The 21,515-nt window shown below is 39.7% G+C and overlaps 1 long non-coding RNA gene across 1 annotated transcript in view; it reads right to left on the minus strand.

The window, feature by feature from the left end:
- Positions 1-4,259: 4,259 nt before the first annotated feature.
- The window catches only part of LOC137230749 (uncharacterized), a 139,064-nt gene continuing 121,808 nt past the window's right edge, over positions 4,260-21,515 (minus strand). Inside the window, exons 4-6 of the long non-coding RNA XR_010946248.1 lie at positions 19,373-19,460; positions 5,445-5,554; positions 4,260-4,414 (exon numbers count right to left, since the gene is read on the minus strand). This is a non-coding gene — a long non-coding RNA (uncharacterized lncRNA). The remainder of the gene's footprint in view (positions 4,415-5,444; positions 5,555-19,372; positions 19,461-21,515) is intronic.

Below are 21,515 nucleotides of genomic sequence, written 5' to 3' on the forward strand. Positions count from 1 at the left end.
GAAGACCCAGAACAAGGGCACAGAGTGTTATCATAACATTATTGCACAGTCGTCTGGGATTTGCATACTGTAATTAGTGGTAGGTTTAGTACGGGGTTAAGAAAGCTGAAACTTCAAGGCTCCCGTGAATGCGGGGAGTTGCGGGAATTGCAGAGTGTTACAGGTGGCGAGTGGAAGGCAGGTGGCACTAGGAACCATTTCTGTGTAAGGCTTTCTGGCAAATTGCCCGAAGAGATCACAGAAGAACGGGTCCTGAATTGCCAGGGCTTCAGGCAATTGTTGTGATTTTTCTTTTCACTTGAAATAAATATGTACCTCCATACCTATTTTCGTGTTTGAAACAAAGATAAGACTGGATTTCTTTCCTTTGATTCATCTATTTTCATACAACATGAAGTTTACTAAAATTTGACCTGTCAGCCTTTCAGTAGAAACTAAAATGCCCACAATTCGAATTTACCAATCAGTCATCAAATCCTTAGCCAGCAAATACATTAGTCAATAGACCACTTAGAATGGTCTAGATGCGTTGCTCACAGCACCTGGTGCAATACCCTGGGGGGTGGGGGGGCATCACCCTGACATCACTGCAGGGCTTGGTTCTCGGGTCACATACTCAGTCAAGGCTTATTCGTTTTCCCTCCATTTCTCCTCACACATCCAACATCTACCTATTTGCCAGCCCTGCTATCAGTGTTTTTTAGATACACTTTCACGACAACCCTAAAAGATAGGTATTAATATCACTGCCATGTTAGCGAGCCCAGGAGCAACCACATAGCTGGTGTTTGGTCTTGATGTAAAGCAGGCGGTCTGCCTCCTGAAGCAGACATCTGAAACCACTGGCTGCACCACCTCAGTGAACTGAAACTCTAGTAACCTCCTACTGGCTTCCTTTCTCCAGGGCACCTTGGTTCCAATCCATGCATTAAACCAGTGGTTCTCAACTAGGGGTGATTTTTTACCCCAGTGGATATTTGGCAAGGTTGGAGACATTTTTGAGAGTCAAGACTGGGGAGGTGCTATTGCATCTAATGGATAGAGGCCAGGGATGCAGCTAAACAGCCTACAGTGCACTAGGCAGCCCTCGCAATAAAGAATTATCCAGTCCCAGGTAGCAGTAATACCAGTTGAGAAACCCTGTGTTAAATCAATGCCATAAACCATCTCAAATACATCATCCCTCTGTAGTGACTCCTTATTCATTGCTAGATCAAATTGACAAGCTTTGGACTTGAATTCTCTGCCTCCTTTAAGAGGGCCTTTTCTATTTTTCCACTTTTATTTTTTAAATTCTGCCACCACCATCTCCACCCCAATACAGCCTGTAGTCTGTACACTGACCCAAGAGACTAAAAACCTGGGCTTTGCTCCTGGCTCTGTCACCACCGGTACATCAGGTAGCCTCTCTAGGCTGCGGCTTCTCATCTGTGAAATGATGGAATTGGGCTAAAGGATCTCTTGGACCCCTTCCAGCAGAGATACTTGCTCTGGTTTCCCTCAACGGGAAGAGGCATTCAAAGAGGAAGGCCAATCTCTTTGCCTAGCATGTGACTCTTAACCAGGTTTGTTCCTAGAGCAATCAGGACCAGAAATACAGCAAAGACAGAGACTAAGGCTGCAGGCAGGAGTGGCAAGAGGTCCAGAGCCACAGGGATGAGGCAGAATGTGAACCAGAACAAGACAAAAAATTTTGCAGTGAAGGTCATGAGCAAAGAAAGAATGAGTCAAGTAAGAATGATGGAGGCTCCTTCTGAGCAGGTGTCAGACCTGCATTGCCCACCATGAGTCAAGGTTGAAGGTGGCCTCTGTGGGGTCTGCACTGCACGTGGCACTGCCAAGGTGACAAGGATGGGGGAGCTCTTCTCAGAGGTACTGGGATGTGATGAGTGGTGACAACAGGACCTTGCTTTAGTGATTAAAACACTCGCTGACGCCCCCACCAGAGTCAGACTCAGTGGGTCTAACCAGCAGTAAATCCTAGCCCCACGCACTGTCCAGTTCTGTGCTGTATTATCCTTTCAGAGACCCCTACTGAGGCCCCCTGAATGGAGGCCTCCATGTTGGCTTCTGGCCACTTCACTGCCATTACCCAAGGATGAAGAAATTCTTCTCTTTATTTCTCTGTGCCTCCGTGACCCTGTGCCTTCCTTGGTACCTTTCCTTCTTTGAGAGTCTAGATCACGATACTCTAAACAACTGGGGTTTGTTTGTTTGTTTATTTTTGTGTACGTGTGAAACAACCTCGGATGTTCAGAAAAAGTTCAAGAACAGCACAAGAATGGTTTTTTCTGAACCACTGAAGAGTAACTTGTTAACATGATGCCCCATCACTCCTGAATGCTTTAGGATCTAATTCTTACAAATAAGGACCTTCTCCTATGTGACTCGATACAACCATCAAAACCAGGAAAGTAAAAAAAAAAAGGAAAGTAACATTGATACCTAGCACCATCTTATTCTCAGATCCATTCCAGTCTCACCTGCTGTCACAGGAATGTCCTTTATAGCAAAATAAACCAGCCTGAAATCACAAGTTGCATTTAGTTATCATGTGTCATTAGTGTTCTTTAATTTGAAACATCTGTTCAGTCTTTTATAACTTGGACATTTAAAATTACAGACCAGTTATTTTGTAGACCGGCCCTCAATTTGGGATTGTTAGAGGATTCTGTATGATTAGATTCCGATTATGCATCTTTGGTTTTGACAGGAATGACAACACAGTGATGCTAGGTTCTTTTCACTGCATCCTATTAGGTGGCACATGATTTCAATTAGGGAGCAACATGATTTAACATCACATTACTGATGGTCAAGTGATAATCAGCTGATCAGTTGTCTGCCAGTTCCAGTGTCTGCCAGCTTCTCCACTGCAAATTTACCTTTTTCCTTTGTATTTAGTAAGTATTTTGTAGGAAGTTACTTTGAGCCTTGATTTCTACTCTTCATCAAACTTTCAACCTGTTCATTGGCTTACTGATATCAGCATGGACTCACAGATGCCTCTTCTATTCAGTGGTTTATATTCCATTATAATCATAATTTATTGAGATGCTCAAATTGTCCTAGCTTTGTTCAATGGGAGTCCCTCAGGCTATGTTCTGTGTCCTTTGACATGTCCCCATCATTCATCGGGCACATCAGTACTTTCTGGCACAATGCAGTGTTCCAGGATTACTTATACTTTCTCTGTCCCATTTCTGGGGCTTCTTCAGGGATCCTTTTGAGTGGAGAATGGCATTTAGTTTCCAAGATCTAGACATCTGCTGTGTTTATTGCTATTGGGCTGCTCTCAGACTCTCTTTGTGACTAGAGCTAGAGAATATCTGCATGTCACACCTTTACATCCAATTTGTATATATATCTATCAAAAACTATGATTTCACATCAATATCTCCAATTCCAATCTAACACCATCGGGTTCATTCTAATTTTTTTCTCTTTTCGTATTTGCAACTACCTTCTCTGACAATGAGAAATCTTGCTCCTATCATCTTTAAAACATTTAGTTATTTGCTCAATCCCCCTGTCTGTATCTAACATCCTGTTGCTGCTGGATTAACTCCCCTCTGCTGCGTGGATGCCTTCTTTATCCCATTCAGGCTCTGACTCCACGTGCTGGGCTGTACCCGCCTCTTCCCCCTCACACACCCCTCACTCACACAGATGTCCTCCTCCTGTCTCAGGCTCCAACAACCCCGTATCAGGCCACCGCTGATGCTGCCGCCCTGCAGATGCTCTTCTCACTCTGTCCAACCACCAGTACTGGCTCGTCCTGTCCCAGCCATGCACACACATAGACAGTGTCCTTACTCTTTTCAGGCTCTGACATCCGGCACCACACACACCCAAAAGCATGACTTCCTCACCTCACTGAGTCTCTGATACCTCTGCACAGGAAACTCCCTATCCTGCTGTGGCTTTGATGGCCTACACCACCGCTTCCGCCACCCTCCCATTGGATGCCCTCCTCACCCTAAATGGGCTACAATGCCACACTAGGACTCCTCCTACCCTGTGGGATGCTTATAATGGCTTTTGGATTGAAGTGTTTAGAAAGAGAAGGGATGTGAAGGGAGGGGGCAGAGAGGAAAGAGGAAGAGAATCACTGCTCCTTTTATTATTTAAAAATGGCACAGGGTGGGGCTGGGGCGTTGTGTGCACTCCCGGGTCAGCCAGCGCTCAGTGTAAAAAGCAAACCACTCCAGGTATTTTAAACAGTGGGTATTTAGGTAATTGGATACTTACAGGTTCGTTGGAGGATGCAGCAGCAGATTCTAGCCTGAGCCTTTGGGAATGATTTCTGGAGACATGCAGGACTGGGGCTGCTGTGGGATCGCGCTGCTTGGAGCCCAGAGCTGCCACCCTTTCCACAGCAGTGTCTAGGCACCTTGAAACCTTGAAAGGACACCTAAAAACGTTATCCACATATCAGGGAGTCAAAACAAGAGAGTTGCTGCTACCACCACTGTTTCTCAACAGCCAGGAAGCTGGAGAATAAATTCCAGAAATTGCCACAGATAGACCACAATCTTCCTAACCGATGGCAACAACCTGAAGCTGATCCTGTGTTTCTTACTTCTGTTTTCTAAGTCACACAAGTGCATCTCTTGGGCAGAAACTCATTCATCCAGGGCTCTAGCTTGAAAAGTTTTGGTAGATGTTTTTGGTTCATGTAAATGTGTTTTGTTTTGTTCCTTAGAGTTTGTTTGCTTTTTAGATTTCCAATCTATTCAAATAGAAGGAGGGTGAAATGGAGATTGAGTGGCCAATCCCAGGAAATTCCCTCTCTCTTATTATATCCAGTTATTTATCATGTTAGGGGATCTATGTTTTGCATAAACCTAATGAAATATTAACATTTTAATACACAAAATATTCAAATCTTTTTGTGAATGTTCCAAATATATACATTATTTAATTTCTTAAGTCAATATCTATATTTTCTTTTCAAGTCAAACAGAAAATATTACCAAGAAACTCCAAACCCTGCTGTGGCCACCGGGATATAGCCTGTGTCCACTCCTTATTTGGCTCCCTTTCCAGGTTTGCTTTTGGCCACCCAGCCTCCTAATTCATTTCCCAATCAGTGGCCTTCAGATCCCACTTCTCTTTTTACCATCAGTTTTCTTTTTTCTTTCACATTTTCCCTCCATCCTCTTAGACTCTTCTTCCACTGGGTTTCTTTTTTCAAGTTACCCACCCACTCATCAAGCAACACACACAAACAGGAACAAGATTTTACTTTACTGTTTCTTCTCCACATTTTATGGCTCACCATTGGCAGGAAAACATAGGTCCATTTAGGTTTAACAAACTGTAATTGACTTTGCCTAAGGCAGTCAAGTAAGTTATTCTCCATAACAGTATTTAGTCCCAGGATGCCCGGGGTTGAAGATGCTATCCTGTGTTCCTCCCTGATACCCTCAAATCCCTCTTACCATTTTGTGCACCACTGCCTTCCCGTGTGTTTTCACTTCCAGTAGCCAGCATCTCTTTGCTGCATCTCTTTGACAGAGGGCTGCCCTCAGGCTGCTGAAACCCACACTGCCTAAAGGCATGGAGGGTGGAGAGTCAGTAGTGCCTGGAAAAGTCTATGTTCTTTCCCTGAGCACCTTCAACAACGACTGAGAATGGGGAGGAATAAATAAATACTCCAGCTCCTTAGGCCCCTGATTGGGTGGCTGTGAGGTATGGCTGCAGAGCAAGCCCATCTATACTATAGTTACCTTCCATTCGACTTTGCTTGATATCTCGCATCTGTTTGGCCTCTTTTCTGTCCCAGGCCCACTTCCCTGTTGCCTTGTTGTCTTTTATTGGAAATACTTCTTAATAAATCATTTTCACATGAACCCTCAGGGGCTGATTCTGAAGAATCCAATCTAAGACACTTGGAGAGACTGAATCCAGTCTTTTAGTTCCCTTCCAAAACAGGGTGTTGTGTAAGCATACATACTGCTAATGGCTCTACTTCTATCAGCATGGGCTTATTTAACAGTTACCATTTCTATTTGGAGGACCTTTGTATCATCCATTGAAACTATTATCAACACTTGCAAAACAATAAGAGAGGTTAACAAGAGTCTCAATTTGCACATGATTTTCTTTTTTAAAAAAATCTTATTTTCTAATGAGCTTATAAAAATGAAAAACCTTCAACTTCTCTAGAAATAAAGTAATACAAAGTATAGCCAAGAAAGAATGCTATTTCTTACTTATCCAATTAACAAAGATTTTGAAAATTATCTTATTCTGGCAAAGGTGAGGTGAGATACAGTCATACGCTCCTGGTGGGAGTGTAAATTGATACCACCTCCTGGAAAAGCAATTTGTCAAAATATGTCAAGAGTCTTACAGATGTTCCAGCACTCTGGCTCAATTTATTCACCTTCAGGAATCTATCCTAAAAAAAAACAAGTTTGAAATTTTGGATAAAGATTTATGCACAAAGATGCTAGCTTTCTTTCTTAATTTCTTTCTCCTTTCTTTCTTTCTCCTTTCTTTCTTTCTTTCTTTCTTTTCTTTCTTTCTTTCTTTCTTTCTTTTCTTTCTTTCTTTCCTTCCTTCCTTCCTTCCTTCCCTCCCTCCTTCCTTCCTTCCTTCCTTCCTTCTTTCTTTCTTTCTTTCGTCTCAACATTCTCTACAATAACCATGTATTAGTTTTCTCATGAAAAAACATATGCTTTAAATCATCACAAGTTGTCTACTCCTTGAACATTTCCAGGACACACACTCTTGAACCATGCTTGGTTTTATCTTTTTTTTTTTTCTTTATCCTCATAACACCAATTTTAAGGTCTACTTCAAGAGGAAGCTTTCCTATAAACAATTCATTGAAAGGCAGGTGATATTCTATATTAAGCTCTAAGGAAATGTCTTAGATACCCTCTGGGTACACAGTCCTCTTTGTGTATGAGTCTCTCTATTGCTCTTTCTTCATTATACATTTATATGGAAAGAAAATTTGTGGAATTTTTAAAGTGTTCCCCCATTCTGAGTGCCTATCCTGTCACAAAAACCATAGGAGATATCATGTAAGTCACACAATCCACCCAGAATGTTCTCTCAACCTTCACATCTGCCAAGAAGAAAGCAAGGGAGGAGAGACAATGAACCAGGAAACACAAAACTTGAGTTAAAAAAAAAAACAGTAATGAAACAATAAATACGGTAAAAAATAACACATAAAAAATAAAATCAAAACCCTATTCCATTATGGGGTTCATCAAATTTTCTTATGGAGTATGAACATTGTAAGGAAATCTATGTTTTGTTCCTATTTAACACTTAATAATCATCAATTAAATAATATCTGTATATGATGGAAAACAGATTTTTCTATACTATAATTCTCAGGCTTCTAGTCTAAGTAAGCTCCCTGGTTCCACACCCTCTTACGCCATCTCAGAAAAGGATCAAATAGTACAATATAAACCTTAAAAAATAATAAAAGATTATAATGAAAATTGCCTTCTTTTCCAATTCAATATTCATTGCATACGTACTCTGATTCTCTGGGTAGATAGAAACAGTTGACTATAACGTTTTAGACATGATTATTAATAGATACAATGTGTCATCAATGATTGAGACAAGAGGACAATAAGAGAGGAAATAGCAATGTCAGGTAGTGAGTCCCTGAAGTGGGAGAGATGCTTAAAAGAAAGGATCAGGGAACAGGATGAGATAAATGCAGGAAAATGAGCTACAGCGGGTGGCCAGGAAGTCAGCAGCTGATGTTTAAGTGTGGCCAAGAGAGGGGAGAGGAGAGAAAGTACTGAAGGGGGACTTGAGAGATCGAGAGGGCCTAGGGAGAAAACTGTGTTCAAAAGGTCCTGGGAAGTAATCCAAGGAACTGTACACTAGTTTAACAAGGTCCCAGTGGTTGCTAAGAGCGGGGATTTGGCCGGAGTTGAGGGTTGAGCTTGGAACCCTATAGAAAAGAACAAATAATCTCAGTAAAGGCCAGTGCTAAGATTCAATTGTCTGACCCAGAGGAGAGACAGGGAGAAAAGAGAGAGAGAGAGAGAAAGAGAGAGAAGAGAGGTTGCTCACAAGTTTAACCTGAATCAGTCTAAAGGCTGGGTCCGTGTGATTTGCCTTTTCTCTAGGAGCCTTTGGTGGCCAATATCAATATTTCTTTGGCCTCTTTGGTTTGGGGGCATCTATGAAAAATAGGCGATGCATGATGAAAAGTAGAAGTGACAGTGAAGTTTTCTGGAACTCTGAAACCCAACATCACAGGGAGAGTGATGAGTTTTCTTGTGCAATGCCCTGGGATGGTGCCCAGAAACTGTATAAATGATCACTTTCAGCCAGCGGTGTGTTAGCAGGGCAGGAAGGGGCCTTGAGAGAACGGGTGTGTGATGATGCTCAGAGCCGCCTGGGTTGCCTTTCCCAGGCCACTCAAGGGGCCTCATCTATAAGCTGGAAACAATTTTTTCCTGATGGGAGCGTTGAAGCCAAGACTTTTTGTTCTTCTGGTTATAATTAGAAATGAAGAAAATGCTCTATGCCCTTGAGCAATGCCTGTTTGAGAGGGCCTTACCAACTCTCCTTTCACAGTCTTACATCCCAGGAAAAGGAAGCAGAACTTAAGAGCTGTGAGCAGAAATGTACCCACTTTCAGCTCTCACCTGGCTTTGCTGTCAGCATATTTAAATGAACATTTAGAGCTGGTCCTCTATCTCCTTGACCAGGCCCCTCAGTAATCTCCCTGCTTTCTCCATCAATCAAAGGGAATTAGAACATTTGCCCTAGAGACAGGGAGTGCAAAGAAATTCATTCAAGCCTTTGCAAGTACGGTGTTGTAACTCCAGTGGAGTTTGATGCTAAGGCCTAGCAGTGGTTTGCCAAACGGAGGTGTCAAGCTGTGTAAAGATGAAAAGAGATAGGCCCTAGGAGATCTGTGAAGAGAGTGAGAAAACACAGAAGTTGAGATTCTTCTATTTTTACCTGGCAGTCAGGTGGCTCATCCTGGGGCAAGCTCCCAGGCAGGCAGAGGCCCAGGTCTCTCGCCAGGAATCCCATTTGTAGCTTCCTGGTATCATTATCTATTACAGAGGCAGCTATTGAGGGTGCCTTGCTGAGAAGACCTGCTGTGGGATTAACTTTGCATGGGGAGTCACAAAAGGGAGAGAGCGGTTTCGACATTTTCTCTCTGAATTTGTGCTTGGCTTCTTCCACAAATTTCAAGGCAAGTTTGCCATCAGTATTTTCCTAATTTCTCCTTTCTTCTCCCCGTCCGGTCCTGCCCATGCCACCTGGAACTCCCATGCTGGCTTGGCTGCCCAGGAACTCTTCATGCATTGTCCCCTCATTTGTCATTCACACATGTGTTGAATACTCAATGGAATCCAAGCTTTGTGGCCAATCACTAGACATATGGAGCTGAATAAGAAGCAACCCATGCCACTTGGGAGCTCAGAGTCTTGTGGAGAGACAAACATAGACAAAAAAAAGTGTGCCAGGCTGTAAATTGAAGAATAAAGGTATAGGTATGCTGTGGGTACCACATGGAAGGGGAACCAAAGTTTGAGAGTTAAAGCTTAGGGTTGGGAGGTGTATAGAGTCCAGGTGGGTCTTTTCAAATGAGATGACATTTCCATCAGGGAAGGAACAGACCCAGGGAACAGAATGAGCAAAGGTCTAGGGTTAGGACAGGGTAGAAGGCACTCCGGGAAGACAGAAGGCAGCCAAGAAGGTTAAAGTGTAGGATAAATGAGACTGGGAGGGGGCAGAGGGGCCAGGAGGAAGCCGAATTGGGAGGTTTGAGTGTTCTGAAGGCCATATTAAAAAGTATGGCCTCTCTAGACAGTGGCGGGTCTCTGAATACTTTAAAGCAGGACAATGTTGTTTTTAAGAAAGAGCACTATGACAGCAGGATGGAAAACAGGAGGAGGAGAAATCTGGATATGTGGTTAGTTCAATAGATTGGGCATGGGATGACGAGAATCTGAAGTAGGGAAGTGGCAGTGAAGGGAAGAGAGTAAAGGGGCTGCTTGGAGAGATGGTTCAGGAAGAATTAACAGGATTGGTTGATCATGAAATAAGAGTGTCGAGAGAGATTGGAATGCAAGATAACTCTGAGTTTTCTGACTTGGGCAGTGGCTAGAGTGATATGTCCACGGACTGAGAAAGGTTTGGTGGCAATGCACACGGGAACTGATGAGCTCAGACAGATGGGGACCTGTGTAGGTGCCTATAAGATGGCCAGATGCGTTGAAGTCCAAAGCTTAGGAGAGGGCCAGGCCTGCAGACATCAGTTAGAGAGTCATGCGTACGTTGTTGAGAGATGAGTGAAGGAAACAGAGAAAATCAACCACAGAGGGCCTTTAAGTCTTACTTTGGGTGATACCTTATATTTCAAAATGACTTCTATCTCCCCTATGAATTAAAACTTTCAATCACTTTCAATCCTTCCATGCCATGATCTCAACATACTCTTAAGAAAGCAGATGTCTATGTTATTTTTAACTAAAGGGTAAATGATGGATTGCTAGCTTGTTGAGGAGGACTTGACTTTGAGGTCAAATCTAAAATCCTGTGGATAAGGGTGAAAAAAGGTGCAGAAAGAGAAACAGTGTGCATGCTACCGGAACTGACGTCACCACCCTGGGAGGCAGATGGAACCGATATTATTAGCTTTGTTACATAGATGAGTAATCTGAGGTTTAATAAGTTAATGCCTTAATCTAAGGTTTCACATAATTTAATCACTTGATTGAGTTGATATATAACTGAGTTGGGATCTGGACACTATTTTCCTAAATCCTACTCTAGTGGTTTTCTCCCTTATACTAGTCTGCTTTTCAAAGGCAATAGGTAGAAAGGCTAGTATTTTTTTTTTAAGTTGGGGTATAGCTGCTTTACAATGTTGTGTTAGTTTCTGCTGTACAACGAAGTGAATCAGTTATACGTATACATACATCCCCATATCTCCTCCCTCTTGCGTCTCCCTCCCTCCTACCCCCTCATTCCCACCCATCTAGGTCACTGTTGGGAATTAAGAAGCACCTTTCATCCTTAGTGTGAAGGAAGAAGGAGGGCAGTGGAAAGTTTATGATGGAAAAATGCCCAAGAAGCCACATTTTGGTAGTATTTCTCCAGATCTGCTTTCTCATAGGATTTCAAAGGTAGATGTTTATTTGCCCAAAGGCATGCATTTCTATCGTTGGCTTGAGTGGGACCCCTCAGGTCACAATACCCAGGTGCCCATTTTGTAGCTTTCTCTCTAAAATCTGCCCTTTCAATTTGCAAATGAACTGCAATATATCTATGCATATTTTCAACCCAAATCACTCAGATATCAATGCTGAAAAGAAAGACTAGCACTTTTAGAGTTATGTGTGTTGTCAATATTTCATAGCTTTCAATCCCAGAGTAAAGAGCATAATCTTAATAGTTTTTCATTCTAATGCCCTGCTATTTACCCAACATGATTGGAAAAAAAGAGAAAGACCTTGACCTTTTGTAGACTTTTAAAATGCATTTTATAGTCTGCATAACAAGGCAGTGGTTGCTTAGGCTATATTTTGCCCTGTAACTGATGTTAGAGGTAGCTTCACCAGAGACTTGTAATGGGATTTTTATTTGATTTACATTTTTACATTTACAATGCAATTTTCTCTGGCATGTTATTTTTCTTGTAAGTTGCACTAAAACATGATGTAAATAAGTAGATTACACTGCTAAATAAAGAACAGAAAGAGCATAATTTAAAAAACTAGAATCAGAAAAATTAATTTTTTTAAAGATTGCATCAATCTACACACTTGATTATGTTCAGAAACTAGAAAAGTTAAAAAGATAAAATACTAAGAATTCTGAAATGGCTTTTTAAACTGGCAAGACACAATTATAGGAAGTGTACACCAGTTTCACCCCAATTTCATTGGCGTTTGTACAGTCAAGAGATTAATATCTGTTAATACTAAGTTAAAAACACTGAGCTGAGTATTTGGGATAAGGTAGTCAATCACACAAAATAGTTTTATCCCTCGTAGAACTTTTAACCTAACAGAGCAGAAAGAAAGAGAGAGAGAGAGAGAGAGAGAGAGAGAGAGAGAAAGGACATACATGTGTATATACATGCTTATATTTATACAGGTACATCATATATACATGTATGTACATAGTTACACCTATATTCTACTAATTTAGTATTTTAACGGGGAGATTACATCATTACAATTTTAACTGACATTTCATTTCTAGCAAGCTTGAATAATCTTTTACGATTTTTGCCAGTTATATTTCTTCTTTAAAAATTGGCTATCATATGTGTTACTTAGTTTTGGCTTAGCGACTTTCTTATTAATTTGAATGATGTATTTATATAATTATGTCACATTTACTGAAAGTGCTTCACAGCTTCATATACGTAGATATGAAACTTCTATCTATATGAACATAAAGAAGCTATTATATAATCAACCAAATCAATCTTGTTTTTTCTGATCTGTGTTCTTATTTCTGAACTTAGAAAGTCTCACCCAGCACCCCTACTTCTCCTCCTTCCACCAGTCTGAGTCCAATAGGGAAGAAGCAAGGAAATAATACCACGTTTTGAGACCACTACTTCTCTGTGGACTGATTCATTTGTATATGCTATTTAATATGTATTATTTCATAAACAATAAAAATGGGATAATAATATACCTACTATCTTATAACCTGGGATTTTTTTTACCTTTCTTGAAATAACACATTTTTCCATGTCAGTAACTACTTATCTAATCGTGTTTTTGAGTATATATATAAATATATATAATTTATATACCCTCCAATTAATGAATATTTAGATTTGTTTCAAATTAAAATTTCTATGTTAAGATTCAAATTAAAATTGTCTTTGCATATATTTTTCCTCAGATTCTCCCCTTAAGATATATTTTCATAAATAGAATCTTATAAATAAAATGTATTAAAAATTTTTCAAAAAATATTTTTAGTTCTCTTTATATATGTTGCCAAAATGCTCTCCAAAAAGGTTATGTGTCTGGTAAGAGATGAGGGTCTAACAACATACAAAACTGGGAGAATATGAGGTCATGGACTCTGAGATGGAGCAAGTTGGCAGGTGGTGGCTGAAGGTGAGTCAAGTGACAGCCATGGAGTTCAAGAGACCCAGGCAAAGCCAGGAATGGGCCAGCTAGATGTATATTGAATTCACCCAGGAGGATTCAATTATTCACTCATTTGTTTCTTTGTTAAACAAATATAGGAGGGCTTACCATGAGCTAGGTACTGTTTTAAAGAAACAAAACAGACAAAAATAAGGTAAAAGTTGTACTATGTCAGATGGAAGAAGAGCTTTGAATAAACACAAAGCAGTGCTTATTGAGAGGCTTATATTTTAAAAAGGATGTCATGGAAAGCCTCACTGAGAAGATGAAAATTACCTGGCAGCCATGTGGAAATCTGGGTGGAGAGTGATTCAGGAAAAGGGAATAGCATAAGCAAAGGTCCTGAGGCAGTTATTCCAGTGTATTGGGAAATAAGCAAGATGATCCCTCAAAGGAGAGTCTGGTGCCAGTGAAGGAGGTTGAGAGACCTGGAGGAGGGTAGAAAGTAATACAGAGAGTGGTGAGGCCAGACAGAAGGAACTTCAAAGGAAGCTCCTTCCATTTTACCTATGAATGGAAAAGCAGTGGTTTGAAAGCAGCAAACACAAAGTGAAAGAATGCTAGTTATTCCCTCCCCATCCTGAAGTACACAGGGTGTAGAAAAAGAGCTACAAATATATTTATATATTCAGAGGAGAGCCAGATTTAAGTTAGGGCTGAAAGAAAAAGGAGTCTTCTGTGACAACACTGAAAGTGAATCTCTGAAAAAAAAGACAATAGGAAAGGCCATTACTGAAGTCACAAAGTGACTTGCTGGCTGACGGTGGGAAAAATGCAGTGGAGGAGGGTTAAGAACAATCAGGGAATAATAGTTTGAAAGTTATGATGCGATGGTGGGAGAGGGAAAATGGAAACTGAAGAGGAACTGGCCAGTGAGCTAACTAGTTAAGTAGGATGAAAACCTACCTCAGTGGTTTCCAAGAACAAAGTCTGGTATTCAGGAAGCCAAGAGGCGGGGGAAAAAGCACTTTAAGGAAGAGTAATCAGCTACGGCAAATGAGGTTGAGAGGTTGAGTAATTCACTGCTGAGAACTGACCATTGGATTTGGCAAGATGTAAGTTTTTAGTGGTCTTGACAGAGTAGTTTTTTCGTGGTATGTTGGGATTGAAAGTCTGAAGAGGTAAGAGGAGGTAAGGACAAGTTGACAGAGAGTTAGAGCAAATTTCTTGGGGTGTTTGGCTTTTTTTTTTTTTTTTTTTTAATTTTTGGCTGCGTTGGGTCTTCATGGCTGCATTGCAGGCTTTCTCTAGCTGCGAGCGGGGGCTACTCTTCATTGCGGTGTGTGGGCTACTCATTTCAGTGGCTTTTCTTGTTGCTGAGCACAGGCTCTAGGCATGCGGGCTTCAGTAGTTGTGGCATGTGGGGTCAGTAGTTGTGGCTCACAGGCTCTAGAGCGCAGGCTCTAGAGCACAGGCTCAGTAGTTGTGGCACACAGGCTTAGTTGCTCTGCGGCATGTGGGATCTTCCCAGACCAGGGATCGAATCCGTGTCCCCTGGATTGGCAGGCAGATTCTTAACCACCGTGCCACCAGGGAAGTCCTGGGGTGCTTGGCTTTAATGGAGGGCATTTCTAATAATCAGGTGAGAGATGGAGAAAGACAAGCTCTAGGGAATATTTTATAAGATGGGAGATGTTGGAGTTTCAGAGAACCCAAAAGAAAACATCCCTTTCATATCTGCCCAAATTCTGAATCTATGAAATATAGGAAACAGGCAGTCAAAGATAAGAATACTACTTTCATTACTGACAAAACTGTTAGGGCACGTGGATTAAGTCAATCAGCCAAATGCAATTGATAATATTTTACACAAAATTAGGCAGAATTACCTGCCCAGTTCCTGGCAGCACTGAACAACTGTAGACCTTCCCCACTGGAGTCTGCCCTTGTAAAACATAACTTTAAGGAAAGGAATAAAATGTGGGCTTTCTTTAGGCAGGTGGAGCCTAAAGAGGAAAGAGAGAAGAAGGAGCTGAGCTGAGCTCCTCTATTCACCAGTCAGATAATTTCCTCATTCCCTGGAGGATGAATGAGGGGTTCTTTTCTAACAAGAGATTTCCCACCATGTCTGCTTACTGATAGAAAAGGGGAAACTGAAGATTCAGGAGATAAGTAGAAGACCGGAGTTCTTGAGTAGGTTACAGGCGATGAGATCCAGTACAAAAACATTGATAGGAACTAGGGAAGTTTATCCCATTTACCAGGAGAAGAGCATTTTTCTCTTCTAATTGTTCTTATTTCTCAGTGAAATAGGAAGTGAGATCATCAGTTATGAGTGAAAAGAGAACAGGTTCAAAGAGACAGAAGGTGTGAAATAATCTTCTCAAAGAGTGGGAAAGAAAATTGACTAGAGAGATGAAGATTGGCTGAGCAGTGCTAAGGGTCCACTTGAGTTTTGTGGTTGTAAATTTAGGGTGAGTTCTTGCAGTAATAGATTTTCCCTACCCTGGCCACAGGAAAAGAGGAGGCAGAGAGCTGTATTTGACCTGGGCTGTGGTTTTGCCAGGTGACTCTTAGAAAGGGGAAAGGGTGTTTAGGTTGTATGCAAGGGAGTGATGAAGCATGGAACTTAGTCTAGTTAAAGAGAATATAAAGGATGAGAGGTACAATATAAAAGCAAAAGGGCAAGGGCAATGAACTGAAGTTCCCAGTGGGGTCAAAGAAATGTTGTGGTTAGAGTATTGGGATAACTATGCTGGAAAGCCAGGAGTGATTGTTAAAGAATAGAGCACTTGAAAATGAGATTTGAAGATGTTAACTCTAGAAGAGTTTAACTCTAGACCTAGAGTCTAGAGTAAGTGGCTGAGGTGGGTTGGTTGAAGACATCATTCTAAGTAAAGAGGTCAAGGCTGTGAGAGGACAGGTTGTGGAATGGACCATCTACATAATTGTTGAAGTCACCAAGACAATGACAGAAATAGTGACAGAGAGAAAACTATGAGCCAAGTGCTAAAAGCTTCAATGAGTCGTAGGACTGAAAGATCAAAGAATGATTGCAGGAAGGGGGCGTGGAAAGTAGTTTTGTCTACTTTTGGGTTTTGGGAGAAGATAGAAGAGAAAAAATATCTGGGAAAACAATGGCAAATAAGGAGGGCACCAATCATCTCTTGGGTCCGGAGACTGGGTGAGAAAAAGCAGGTAACACCTGTGAGGGCTTCAACTACTTTCCTTGACTTTTTTTAGATAGATCATAAGATAAAGGGAGGAGTCAGGTTTTAGATAGATCATAAGATAAAGAGATGAAGATTCAGAGGAGAGACCAGGGATGTGGAAGATGATGCCAAAAAAAGAACATAAGTGACAGAAAAGCAGAGTGGAAGGATTTAGATTATTAGTGGATGCAGATCCTTATATGTGGTGATATTTCTGTGTGTTCTTTGATGACCTGGGTTCTTGGACTTCCGGAAGAGATAGAGGTAAATGAGGCATAATGGCATTAGTCCTGATGGTTTCTCAGGAGAAGGGCAGGCCACTGATTCCATTTGCAGCCTTTTTCTTGGTTATAATAGCAGAGAAGTGCGCTGTCATGGTGAGAGTGCTGGTCTTACCTTGGGCTTATAGAAATCTGGAAAGTTCCTTAAATCCAGCTGAGGGTAGCATTATAATATATTGAGCTACCCACTATTCTGTCCAGAATTTTCTTTGATAGTCTGGTCTGTTTATTCTATTGCATGTAATGTAATATTATACTGCAAAATTTCCAAAAAAAAAAAAAATCCCTCTGGGTTTTTGATGTCGATTAATTCTTAAGATCGATTTGGAGCTTAGTAGAAAAATATCAGAATCTTCCTCTTCCTTCCACTCAGAAATAAATTCTCTCCCTCCTCTGAAATTCCCACAACCCTTTACTTGAATCTCTCTTGTAACATTTTATCACAATTATTTTTGTGAATGTCTTACATCTATGACATATACAACTTTCTATCACACTACAGTGCCCCAAACTGTACCTTAAATGTAGTGGTTCTTAAATAAATATATGTGGAATGTATGAATAAAAAAGCAATGAACAAGCTGGGAATCAGAAAGTCTGCATTTGAGAATCATTCTGCCTCTCCTTATGTATGTAACCTTGAGCAAGTTATTTAACTTCTCATATTTGCATCTGAAAGGTGGGAATAATAATGGTCCTATCTACCTACAGGCTGCGGAAGTAAGTGTGAGAACTAGATGCAGCACTTGAAAATGCCTTGAAAACTCATTCAAAAGAAGCTATTTCAAAAATGACATTCAAAAAAATATTATCATTCATTACAAGACAATTTGATAATTTGCAGGAAGCACTTCATTATATGTCCAACAATTATTTTTTGGCTCAGACATATCTGGAAGGAAAAAACCTGGCTAGGACTCAGATGATAATTAGGCCCTTTCATTCTGCCATCTTTAGCACAGAAATACTGCTGAAGGTGGCAGCTGTGAGCTGCTTTCAACTCCAAACTCAACAAAAATGTTCCATTGCTTCATACCATACTGAAACCCCAACATTACTAATTTATTCCCTGGAGTTAAACATTGTCTTTATTCTTTAAGTTCTATTTCAAAGAAAATAGAGGAATAGTTTAGTACAGTGGCTTGGATTTGAATCCCAGTTTTGTGACTTAGTGGCTCTATAACTTTAACAGAGTTTCCTAATATGTAAGACATATGACAGTATCTTCCTCCTAAAGTTATCCTGAGGACAAAATATGAAAATGTTTAAGATATGTATGTGAGTATTTTGATATGGTACCTGGCCAATGTCAACTGCTCAAAAAATGTTAGGCATTTTAAAATTCATCATAAAATCTCTAATAACATACTGAGGATGATAGATGAAATAGAAAATGAAGATCTAATACAGAGAATCAACAAATCCAAAAGACTGTTCTTGGAAAAAGATTAATAGAATAACCAAACCTAGGCAGAAATTGAACAAGAAAGAAATAGAGCAAAAATGCTAGAAATGAAACAGGAATATAACTGCAGATACAGCATAGGTTAAAATTTAATAAGACAATATTGTTAATACTTAATGCCTATAAATTTGAAAACTTAGACAAAATAGATACATTTTCTAGAAAAAAATTATAAATTACCAAGCTTGGGAAGAAACAGAAAGTTAGACTATTCCTACAACCCTTAAAGAAATTGAATTAGTAGTTTCAAACCTTCTCATACAGGTCCAGATAATTTTATAAATGAGTTATACCAAAGTTTTAGGGAGCAGATAACACTCATCTTATTCAATCTAGAGAATAGAGAAAGAGGTAATGCACCTCCAACTCATGTTGCAAGATAAGTATAACTCTGGTGGCAGAACCAGCAAGAAGAATATGAGAAACTAAAATTGCAGGTTAATCTAATAAACATAGATTCAGTGTCCTACCTAAACCAGAACTTAGAAAACAAAGTCCATCAAAATATTATATGTAGGAATATGTATAAAATATATATTTATCCAAGAAATAAAACGTTAGAACATTATGAATCTACTGATAAAATGTTCGCAATTAGGGCTTCCCTGGTGGCGCAGTGGTTGAGGGTCCGCCTGCTGATGCAGGGGACACGGGTTCATGACCCAGTCCGGGAAGATCCCACATGCCGCGGAGCAGCTGGGCCCATGAGCCATGGCCGCTGAGCCTGTGCGTCCGGAGCCTGTGCTCCGCAACGGGAGAGGCCACAACAGTGAGAGGCCCGCGTAACGCAAAAAAAAAAAAAAGTTCACAATTAATATTTAAAGGAGAAAAATCATATAGTCATCTTAATAGATGCAGATAAGGCAGTTGATAAAATTCAACAACCTTAGCAAAAAAAAAGGATTGAAGGCATTTTCCTTAACTTGTTAACGTGTCTACCAAAAATACATAGCAAGCATTGTGATAATGGTGAAAAATTAGAATCATTCCATTTAAATTCAGGAATACAGTGAGGATACCCACTATTACTACTTTGATTCAACAACATACTAGAGAACTAGCTGTAAGGCAAGATAAAAGAAGATATAAATATAAGGAAAGGAAGTGTATTAGCCTGCTTGGGCTGCTATAACAACATATTATAAATTGGGTGGCTTAAACAACAGACCAAGGTTCTGGCCAATTCGATTCCTGCTGTGGCCTTGTTTCCTGGCTTGCAAAGGGCCAGCTTCTTGCTGTGTCCTCACATGGCAAGCACAAGAACAAACTCCTGATGTCTTCTTGTAAGGCTACTAATCCCATCATGAGGTCCCCATCCTCATAACCTAATCTAAACCTACTTACCTCTCAAAGGCCCCATCTTCAAATACCATCACATTGGGAGTTAGGCCTTCAACATAAGAATTTGGGGGTGTGAGGGCAACAATTCCATCTGTAACAAGAAGATATCAAAACATCGCAATGATTGATTTTCTGCATAGGAAACTAGAATGGATCTACAGAAAAATATTGTTAATAACTGTGATTAGCAAAATGACTGAAATGGGATCAATATACAAAAATCAGTCACATTTTTGCCACCAGGAACAAATTGGCAATAAATATTTTGAAATATAAAATTTACAATAGCAATTAAAAAACCATAAAATACCTAAGAAAAATCTTAGAAAGAATGTGTAAGTATTCATAGAGAAAATTAGAAAACTTTATTAAAAAACATTAAGGAAGATCCAAATAAATGGAGAGAAGAAAAATGGACCAACTATACAGAGAGCCCAGTATATAAGAAAACTTTACATATACTGTATGACAAAGTGGCACCATAAATTAATGGGGAAAGAATATATAACTTAGTAGATGGTGTTGGGAAAACTGACTTACTTTAGGAAAAAAATAAATGTGGACCTCTCTATAACACTGCTTACAAAAGTGAACTAAATGAATGAATTAAAAATCTAACTGTGAGAAGCAAAGGAAACCATCCACAAAAAGAAAAGGCAGCTTATGGAAGGCAAGAAAATATTGCAAACAACATATCTGATAAACGGTTTATAGCCAAAATAGACCAAGAACTCTCACAACACAATCTTTAAAAAACAAACAACCAAATTAAAAATGGGCAGGAGACCTGAAAAGGCATTTTTCTAAAAATACATACAGATGACCAACAGACGCAAGAAAAGATGCCCAACATCACTTATTATCAGGGAAATGCCATCAAAACCACAATGAGATTATCATCCCACACCTGACAGAAAGACTGTCATCCAAAAGACAACAAATAATAAGAATTGGCCAGGATGTGGAAAACAGTACAGAGGTTGCTCAAAAAATTAAAAATAGAACTAACATATGAAAAAAAATCTAACTGTGAGAGTTACATTATAAAATTCTTAAAAAGAAACACAGGAAAATAATTTTGTAACTTAGTATATTGGTTTCCTATTGGTGCTAAAAAAAAATTACCACAAACTTAGTGGCTTAAACAATACAAATTTATTGTCAGAAGTTTTAAAAATAAGCTTCCTGTAAAGTTGTGTTCCTTCTGGATGCTCTAGGGAAGAATCCCTTTTCTTATCTTTCCCAGCTTTTAGAGGCCACCTACATTCCTTGGGCTGTGTTCCCTTCTTCCATCAAAAAAGCCAAGAGCACAGCATCTTCAAATCTCTGTCTCTTTCTGACCTCTGCTTCTTTCACTCTCCTGCTTCCTGCCTTCCTTATAAGTACCCTCATGATTATATTGGGCCCTCCCAGATAATCAAGGATAATCTTCCCATCTCAAGATCCTTAACTTAATCATACCTATAAAGTCTCTTTTTCTATGTAAGGTTATATATTCATATGTTCCAGGGATTAGGGTACAGATGTCTTTGGGGGCCATTATTCTGTCTACTATACTTAGGAACAGGAAAGGACATCCTGGGAAATATTTCAAAAAGTCAAACCATAAGAAAAAAAAAAAAGATTGATTGAATTACGTCAAGATAAAGAACTTCTGAAAGTAACCACAGAAGACACAAATAAGTGGAAAGATATTCCATGCTCATGGATTGGAAGAATTAATATTGTTAAAATGTCCATACTACCCAAAGTGATCTATAGATTCAATAAAGTCCATATCAAAATTCTGATGGCATTTTTCACAGAAATAGAACAAATAATCTTGAAATTTGTATGAAACACAACTCAAAAGACTCCAAATAGCTACAGCAATCTTGAGAAAGAAGAACAAAGCTAGAGGTTTCACACTTCCTGATTGCAAACTATATTACAAAACTATAGTAATCGAAACAGTATGGTGTTCATATAAGACAGACACTTAGACCAATAGAACAGAATAAACCCACACATATATAGTCAATTAGTTTTTTACATGGGAGCCAAGAATATACAATGGAGAGAGAAAGTCTCTTTAATAAATGTTGTTGGGAAAACTGGATAGCCACATGCAAAAGAATGAAATTGGACCACTATTTTACATCATATA

Source organism: Pseudorca crassidens, chromosome 1, assembly GCF_039906515.1.
Source record: "Pseudorca crassidens isolate mPseCra1 chromosome 1, mPseCra1.hap1, whole genome shotgun sequence".
Classification (NCBI taxonomy): domain Eukaryota; kingdom Metazoa; phylum Chordata; class Mammalia; order Artiodactyla; family Delphinidae; genus Pseudorca; species Pseudorca crassidens.